The sequence below is a fragment of the Pinus tabuliformis genome, chromosome 1_1 (genome assembly GCF_031772625.1).
Source record: "Pinus tabuliformis cultivar Carrire ecotype Pingquan chromosome 1_1, CPIR1, whole genome shotgun sequence".
In the NCBI taxonomy this organism is placed as follows: domain Eukaryota; kingdom Viridiplantae; phylum Streptophyta; class Pinopsida; order Pinales; family Pinaceae; genus Pinus; species Pinus tabuliformis.
Window position 1 is genome coordinate 368,400,873 of NC_142297.1, and position 9,964 is coordinate 368,410,836.

The 9,964-nt window shown below is 35.7% G+C and overlaps 2 pseudogenes; both read right to left on the reverse strand.

The window, feature by feature from the left end:
- Positions 1-394: 394 nt before the first annotated feature.
- LOC149213144 (polygalacturonate 4-alpha-galacturonosyltransferase pseudogene) lies at positions 395-1,009 on the reverse strand (annotated as a pseudogene).
- A 644-nt stretch (positions 1,010-1,653) lies between these two features.
- Positions 1,654-6,275, reverse strand: LOC149213145 (polygalacturonate 4-alpha-galacturonosyltransferase-like; annotated as a pseudogene).
- Positions 6,276-9,964: the final 3,689 nt, after the last annotated feature.

Sequence of the window (9,964 nt, forward strand, 5' to 3'; positions counted from 1 at the left end):
TAGGGCCTTTACACTTTACATTTGACAATCTATTGCAGTATGAATATTGAGGTCACAACTATTCATTTATATTGCACTGTTGTAAGAAAGGATGATCATATTTTATTTATTTCATCAAGTAAGGCCTGCACTTCATCATTGCCAGATCTAACCAAGGTTTCATGTTCCCATTGTAATTAACAACAGCTGCATTGTCAATCTCTAAATAGTCCACGCTAGGATTATATCCTAAACCCAGCACATGCCAAGAATTGTTCAAAGGATGGGTCAAGCCATAAAACATTCAATCCAGGGGGTAGTGTTCCAAGCTTCCACAACGCTCTATCCTCATTCTGACATACAATAAAAGAAAAACTTAGAAGTCGAACACAGAAACACCCATTAAGTTTTCTAGCTAATACTTTAGATTTACTTCAAATACTTTAAAGTAAGGATCACAGGAATTAACATGAATAAACCACACTACACGCTTTACCGTGTTCTGCCACTTGTAATATATTCCAGTTATATCTTGTTTCTCCCATTCTTTGAGATCAAATACATTCATCTGATATGCCAAACCACAAGAATTAGGATCAAAGTGCCTGGCTATATGCAGATTGGAAAAACTAAGGTATTTGTCAAAATGGCAAAAGCTTTCTCCACAAGTTTCCACTAAACCATTAACCTTTCCATGAAGATCTAGTGACCACAAGGGCGTCAAATCTTTTTGCACCACAATATCATCATCCAAGAAAAGGATCTTGTCCATTTTGGGATAAACTTGTGGAAGATAGAAACGAAGATGATTTAACATGGATAAATATTTTGGATTTATATATTTCAAATTGGAGGAACGTTCTGAGAGTGTAGTCGAGTGATCTGCCTTGAAGTAATACTCTTTCATAGATGCAGATTCAAGTTGGCGAAGCACAGGGAAATAGGAGGAATTGAGCCATTTAAAATCATCAACATTTTCTACATGTATCACAGCTTTCCCTGGGGGATTAAATAAAAACCACATTTGCATGGCGCCAAAATTTAACTTGTATGTGATGAGATGAAATACATGTTTCTCAGATTCCTACAAACACATGTAAATCACCTACAATGAAATCCAAATATTAAATGTAAAATACAGCAAAACTGTTAGACTTCCAAACTTTAGAGTAATTTAAATTAATAACACTTCACCTTAGCATTCATGACAGTTGAATTCACAACCACAGATGCAGCCGATACATTGTCAAAAAATAATGCATAGCGATAAGGAGTCAGATCCTCGAACTTGTCCTTTTTAGAAAATTATCGCTTTTCAAGAGGAAGAAAGTAATAATCTATGGTCAATCGCATGGGCAGTCAGTGCAAGCCCTTGGGAAGAGACTTTCTTGCCACCTGACTTAAAAGTTTACTTTGTTTTTCCAAGGTCCTTACTTGCTTGTCTGTATACTGAAGCATGGCTTGACTCTTCATTGTAACTATCGCACAGCCAAAAATGGTTCTCTAGCCTTGGATAGGACATGACCCATAGCCTTGATCTTCTTAGGTGCATTGAAACATTCATATCAATTATCGGTCATGAAAAAGAGAATGAAAAGAAGAAAGATTGACACAAAGACTACAACTTTAAAAGAAACAAAGGATATGAACACCAAATGCAAATGGAAGCACTTACTACTCTTGATTTAGAAGCATCCAATGCGAAAATATAGGTGGTGGTGTTCCAAGCTTCCACAACACTCTATCCTCATTCTAACATACAATAAAAGAAAAACTTAGAAATCGAACAAAGAAAAACCCATTAAGTTTTCTAGCTAATTACTTCAGATTTACTTCAAATACTTTAAAGTAAGCATCACAGGAATTAACATAAATAAACCACACTACACACTTACCATGTTCTGCCACTTGTGATATATTCCAGTTATATCTTGTTTCTTCCATTCTTTGAGATCAAATACATTCATCCCATATGCCCAACCACAAGCATTAGGATCAAAGTGCCAGGCTATGTGCAGATTGGAAAAATTAAGGTATTTTTCAAACCAGTGAAAGCTTTCTCCACAAGTTTCCACTGAACCATTAACCTTTCCATGAAGATCTACTGACCACAACGGGGTCAAATCTTTCTCCACCACAATATCATCATCCAAGAAAAGGATCTTGTCTAGTTTGGGATAAACTTGTGGAAGATAGAAACGAAGATGATTTAGCATGGATAAATATTTTGGATATATATATATATATATATATATATATATATATATATATATATATATATATATATATATATATATTTCAAATTGGAGGAATGTGCTGAGAGTGTAGTCGAGTGATCTACCTTGAAATAATACTCTTTCATAGCTACGGATTCAAGTTGGTGAAGCACAAGGCAATAGGAGGAATTGAGACATTTAAAATCATCAACATTTTCTACATGTGTCGCAACTTTCCTTGGGTGATTAAGTAAAAACCACATTTTCATGGCCCAAAATTTAACTTGTCTATGACGAGATGAAATACATGTTTTTGAGATTCTTGCAAACACAAGTAAATCACCTACAATGAGATCCAAATATTAAATGTAAAATGCAGCAAAACTATTGGACTTCCAAACTTTAGAGTATTTTAAATTAATAACACTTCACCTTAGCATTCATGATAGTTGAATTTACAACCATAGATGCAGCCAATACATTGTCAGAAAATAATGCATAGTCATAAAGAGTTGGATCCTCCAATTTTTCATTTTTATGGAATTTCACTTTTTAATGGAAAGAAAGCAATAATCCATGGTCAATCGCATGGACAGATAGTGTAGGGCCTTGGGAACAGTCTTTGCTGCTAGCTGACTTAAAAATGTACTTTGCTTTTTCAAGATCCTTACTTGCTCATCTGCAAACTGAAGCATGGCTCGCAACTTCTTTGTTACTGTCACACAGTCATAAAATTGTTCTCTAGCCTTAGATAGGACATGACCCATAGCCTTGATCTTCTCAAGTGCACTGAAACATTCATATCAATTATCGGCCATGAAAAAGAGAATGAAAAGCAGAAATATTGACACACAGACTGCAACTTTAAAAGAAACAAACGATATGAACACCAAATGCAAATGGAAGTGCTTACTACTCTTGATTTAGAAGCAACCAAAGTAAAAACTATTACCTTTGTGGTAGATCAAAATCTGCATTAGCCTCACCCAGTGTACGCTGACATTCTTTAATATGAAGCATCAATTCATGGTATAAATCAAGATTATTCCTAGCCTGAGAAATGATTGAATACACCCTAGCCATGATCAGTTTGTTTCACATCAGTCTAACAGTGGAGTCAGAATTCTCGTTCTCATTCTCCTGCCTCCAAATGCTGTATTTTCCCAGGACAACAGAATCTACCTCCTTGGAACATTTAATTGTTGTGTTTTCAAGCTCAACTCATTTTTCTTCATCCCGTTGAATCAGCTCTGTTTACCTTTTATCCCTCCTCTTTTGTCTCAATTGCTGTAAGCATTAAACTACTATAAATTAAGCATACTATGCTAAAATATAAAATATATAAATTTTTTCTATTGGAGAAGTAACATTCAAAAAGGATTTTGGAAAATAATATAGCAATTCCCTTTTCCATGAGAACAAAGAGTAGCGATCTAGTGCAGCAAATTTTACCGTCTGCAAAACTTTTGTTGGACTTTCTTCAAGCTGCAAATGGTTTGCATTACAACAACCATTGTCCTGAGAGTTTGACTAGACATTACCTTACAGTAGGATACCAACGTTATAGGCCAGTTAACTAGGGAAAATCAAAACTTACCATCAAGATCATTCTCTTTGACGTCTCGATGTTCACTTCCTATGTCATCCTCTTGAAACCCCATAAGAAGTTCTTTGTGATTGGAAGTTTTTTTCTACACCTCATCATTCATTTTACCCCCTTCAGGATTTTCCTTGCCTTCTTCATTGAAGATCACACCATCTTGTTGTGAATGTAACTTTTCTAAGCTGTCTCCAGAAGTCGTTTGCCTCTGCTTGATGTATGTACACCGTTAAAATAGAGAAGCATCCCTGCCAATGTCAGTTTTCACTTCCTACTTAATACAACCCTACTCAACTACATAGATCATCATCACATAGGTTTCCTTACATGTTCAATAGAGAAAATAACCAAAATCTTCAACAATCATACCTCAGAGTTAGTAATATCCCTTTGGTTTACTTCAGCGGGCTTTTCTAATACCCATGAGGAAGATAAATCATTTCGTCCAACAATATTGAAGTTTAGAGTTCCCGAGTCCTCTGTGTTAGCTATTATGACATCAATCACCTACCCAGTAAATAAAATTTATTTTCAATTCTCTGCTCAATAGGGGAGAAAACAAATTTAAGATATCCAAATGCAGCAGGTTTCTTATACTTGCCTCCTTTGGGAAGAGAGAGTCAATGCTCTTTGTTAAACTTTGCTTTCTCCAGTCATCTACCTGTTCCTATGAACCCCACAGATAAATAGATAAGAGTGATTTTAAACATATGACAAAGCTCCAGTATCCTCAATAATTCCTCTCTATTTCAATCCACTCAGGTCGATTAAATTTTAGTTTAGGGACACTATTTATTTTCTGGGATTAGACTAACGTAAGTGAAAGTACATTGCCCAGATCCTGAAAAGGAACAAAATGGCCATAGAAAAGTAGAAATGGTTCTCAAGATGTGGAAAGAAAATACCATTCTAACAGATCCATCTCCCGAGAAGTTGTGCCCTATTGTTTTAAATGACAGAAAACACATAAAAGGTCAGGTAGAAAGACTTGATGGAGAATAATATCTATAAAAATACTGAAATGCTAAAAATGGGGTTTCTTTGCTATCATGCATATGCTAAGATCGAGATTTCATTACACATCAATAATAAAATGGTGTGTATAATATCTATCGTTTTTTTTGGCCAATGTGCTCTGAACACTGTGGGAATAGTGTGAAAATGATATGTATAGCAGAAAGTAGCTGGTGAACAAGATTGTCGTTATGAATTGGGTCTAGGTTGGGTGGATCAGAACTGGTTTTAGCTTGATTGATGAGAAGTTGATTTAGCTTTATGGATGAAAAGTGGGTCTGGCTTGGATAATGAGTGGACGGGAAGAATGATTGTTACCCTTCCCACCCAGATTCAATTCCCACAAGATTCAATTCCCATGAGTAAGATGTTGAAATGAACTCTTAACAAATATATTTTTATAATACCCATCCAGTTTATGCAAAATCTAGCGCACACATAGTACCATCCTCCTCAGAATGAGGAGTGCCCAACGAATTCACTGAGGAGTTGCCCAGTGAATTTACTAGTCATATGCATTTCCCTTTGTTAAAAAATGGAAAGTGCATTGTTATTTCTTGCTATCAGGATGAATGGTTTCATTATCTTTGGCAAGGGAAATTATTCTAGGGGTAGTTGGTAAAACCTTTGCTCTTGCATGAGAGAGGTACAAACTTTGAATCTTTCTCCTGGTAGGTATTGTACCATGTTAATATTGAGATGGAGTTCACAGCTTCACACAGATCAAATGAAAGGAAACCTATAATGAAAACTCACAAAATGTCTGGAAAAATTTTAGAGGTGCTAAACTTTTGACAATAAGCGAGGAAAGTAAGTTTGATAACATCTACGCCTTCAGATCTCGCAAAAAAGCTAAAAGGAAAATCAAATTCCAAAGCAGGTCCATGGGGTTTTGGTTCAATGGTTAACGGTGGTGAAGGCAAATCAAATTTTGAAGCAGGTCCATGGGCCCTTGGTTCAATGGTTAACTGGGGTTGATGATAATTCCCCGCCAAGGCTTAGATCACATAAATACATTGTATAGTGGGTTCTCAATGAAAGGGATCTTTCTAAAATAGTATAAGACGACTACACTTCATTGTAATGGAGATATTACTTGAATGTTGTAAGAAGTCTACACTTCATTGTAATACTACCAGATTAAGAAAGGGCATGCTTGCCAACAAAGATAAATTAAACGCAGACCCACCCCAAAAAAAGAGATAGAAGCAACTTGACGAGGGAGGAGGGCAGGAAGAAGCTTACCAGTGAGGGAGGAGGGAAGGAAGAAGCTTACCAGTTGAAGATGTAGATATGTAGTGACGAAACCTAGCTTCCAGAAAAACTAATGGCATGACCACAAAGATAACAAGGAATCCCACCATAGATATTTGATGATGAGAACCCTGACCTCCCCATCCTCCATTTCTATCGCGTTGGTAGCCCTGCCAGCCTCCATTCCGCACACCTCCTATTTTCACAGGCATATTTAGCTCTCAACCCTAACACCACATTTCTCCTTCTCCTCGTCCTAAACAGATATCGAGCAATGCAACCCTTACTCAATCATAATCCTCTACATCAAACCCATATCATGGTTAGTAGAAAAATATGAAGTCAGCAACAACCAAAAAAACCCTTAGATCTCATATATACTTTAGAGCATTTGATAGAAAAATTTACCAAAGGCATTACGAAATGGATAGATCAATTGATTTCATGCAGTTTTGAGAAAGAAAGGGACACTGACATGGTAAAATACTGGACGAAAATGGGCACAGGAGCCGAAAGTAGACAAATTTGAGGGTCTCTATCTTTGTTAGCCTTTTTTGTTAAAAAAACAAAACATATAATTAAGGGAAACATGTCCTTCGGATTCAGATGCCAACATAGATGTTATCATTAATGGGGATCCTCGCCAGTCTAGCTGACTGTTCATACACTATGACATAGGAAGAGCAGGAACAGGCTGGCAGCGTTGGGTATATATGACGCCCCTCAACTTACTAATTTAACTGAGCAGGTACCGACTTGGCCTGCCTTGCATTGAGGCATGTAGAGGTAAAGGGAATGCTAGGGGGGTAATTTGATGCAAAACAAGGGTGAATTATGCCTCCCTGAATGCACATCATGAGACTACGTTTAAGATTCGCGATTCTGAAGCTGCGAGAATAATAGAGTGTAAGCACAAGAGAGAAACTAAACATATTGTGATCTAACATTTAAAATGGTGACTTGTTCATTAATTTCTCATTCAGAATGAAGAGAAAAAAAATTGATGATTGGGGGAGAAAAATGATGAGTGTTCTATTGAGTAAAGGAAATACATAATTTTGAGGCCATGGATAGATCTTAATGGCCTGGGATGCCAGTGTTAGTAAAACCTTACCTAAATGCCTTATGACTACTACATGGATGAGTGTTACACTTACATTATTGATGCACTAACCATAGGGAGTTGGTATAATATTCATGGTTATGGGTGCTTACAAAACTAGGTTTTCATATACCTATGAAGTGAAAGGGAAGCAAGTACCCTTTCTTCAAGATAGGAGTAAGGATGTAAGTTTTCAACCAGCCGACAGAGAAAATTTTTGTTAAAGAATAATTTTTACACATCCTCTGTCCATTAGTACAAACTGGTTTATAAACATAGTGTTGGATTTGTTATCACTCAGGTTGTTCCCCAAGATAATTCTAAGGAGGGAATACGACCGAGGTAACCACAGACCAACCTTTTGAACACAGGTTCTAGCCAATCTGCATCCAGAGAGGGCTCTCCCTTTATAATTTAGCTTTGTTTTAAAGTGTGTTAGACTAGTTATGAAGTACAAGGGTTTGTTTGATTTTTGGATGGTGAAATTATGTAAAACAGGGTTGTAAATTTGAGAACTTCAGTCCATTGGGTTAATGGAGTCTATGAGGATGAACTTCTGGATATGGTTTCTTTGACAGAGGGTGGAACTACAGAGCAAGGTAATCAATCATGGAACAATTCATAAGCTGGATTTAGATGGTATGGGATCAATGGGTGAAGGGCAATTAAGAATACTTCATCATTCTGACAGAGGGAAAGTGAATGATTATCACCAGAGAGCAGTTAAGAATTCCTTGGCTATATTCAAGATGTAAGAACCAGGGGAAACAGGAGCAGTTAAGAATTCCTTCTTATGCTAATTCTGAAGAAAACATTAATAGTAACAGAGATTGAACACAGATCAGTGCAGTCAAGTAAGTTCTGAGTTATTCTTTTTCCCTGTTATTTAAAATATGAAACATATATGATATATAAGACACAGAAACTGAAAACACAAGTAGGAAAGACTTATTGATCCACAGAATGATTCAAGAATTCTGTAACATAGTCCTCTGCCATCGATTACACATCCACAGAGTTTAGAAACAACGCATTCCAGCAACTTTTATTCAGAAGATTTTTAGAGTTACAGCGCAATTCCAGAAATGTATCACCAACCAAAAATCAAACAAACCCTTGTACTTCATAACTAGCCTAACACACTTTAAAACAAAGCTAAATTATAAAGAGAGAGCCCTCTCTAGATGAAAATCGGCTAGAATATGTGTTCAAAAGGTTGGTCTATGGTTACCTCGGCCGTATTCCCTCCTTAGAATTTTCCTGGGAAACAACCTGAGTGATAACATCATTGGCAAGTGATAACAGGATTTGTAATATATATATATATATATATATGGTAAAAGTGGATGGAATCTTCCCATGGTATTTAATGTGGCAGTTGCCCATGGCATTGGCCCATGGTATTGGCCCATGGCAGTTGGCCATGGCATTGGCCCATGGCATTGGCCTTTCTATTTGTATTTTAATAAAAGAATGTACATTTTGTTAATGTCATTTTCATATTGATATTGATGTAAAAAATTTCAATTTTAATGTATATATGTTATTAGATTTCAATTTAGTTTTACTTTAATTATATATAATTTATTATGTTAATAATACTATTTATGAAGTTGAATAAGATAAATGATCTTTATTATAAAATAAAATATACTCATTTTTATTATATTGGTTTATAATTCTTTTTTTTTTAATGTAAAACTAATTTTAAAAATAAATAGAACTAATTTTAAAATAATAAATTAGGTAAAAACTTGAAATTAAATTATTAATAAAATGAAACTTAAGTATTAAAAATAACATAATAAAAAAATTTATTATTTTATAAAATTAACTCGTTACATAATGAATAACTGTCCATTTCAAAAAAATTCAAAAATACAATCATCACCCTCCCTCCTTTGCCTTACAATTCTTATGCCAGCCTGTCACCCTCCCTCCTTTTCCTATCGTACTACGCCAACCCGTCACTGACGGATTTAAAAGTTTTAGGAAAACTGCATATAATATCTCCCATTAAATAAAAATGTATGTTACAGAAGCTACCTTTGTTAAATGAGGAGGGAGCGGCATTGGGTAGTGGAGATATTTTTGGTGTTTGTTTGTCGAGTAATTCATTGAACTTGTTTTTATTTCTGGTCTTGTGTTGTGTTGTGTTGTGTTGTGTTAGGCATTGGCCCATGGTATTTGTCTTGTGTTGTGTTGTGTTAGGCATTGGCCTTCATGGTGTCTTGTGCTAATAATTACAAATCATGAATAAGCTTACATAACACAATGTCTTAATTTTTGGATGAGATCATCAAAGCTACCTTTATTCATGAAATGAATATAGTACTATGGATATAGTACTCTGGATGATAAGAGTCATAATTTTCTAAACAATAATCACAAAAAGTTAAAAATGTACCTTATTTTTAAAAACTAAAAATATTTACATTTTTCACTTTAATCAGAACAAAGATTGCTTTTAAAAATATTTACATTTTTCACATTAACAATAACAAAGATTTCAATTCTTTTTCCCGCCCAAGAAAAAAAAACTCTACCCCTTTGTGCGTGAAGAAATCCAAGAAGAACTCCTCTATTACATTGCGCGTGCTGTGCGAATAAATCTGACATAAAAGGTGGTATAACTTGTTTTGGGGCGGCCTGCTTGGGGCCGGCCACGTGGGCCACCAATCCCGTATCAAATGTAACAACGCTTAATATGACATGGTGGAGGACATTGGGGTGTGGGTCGGGTCCACCGCCGGTGGCCCGCCCACCCCATTAATACATGGGTTCAATATAGTACGTGAA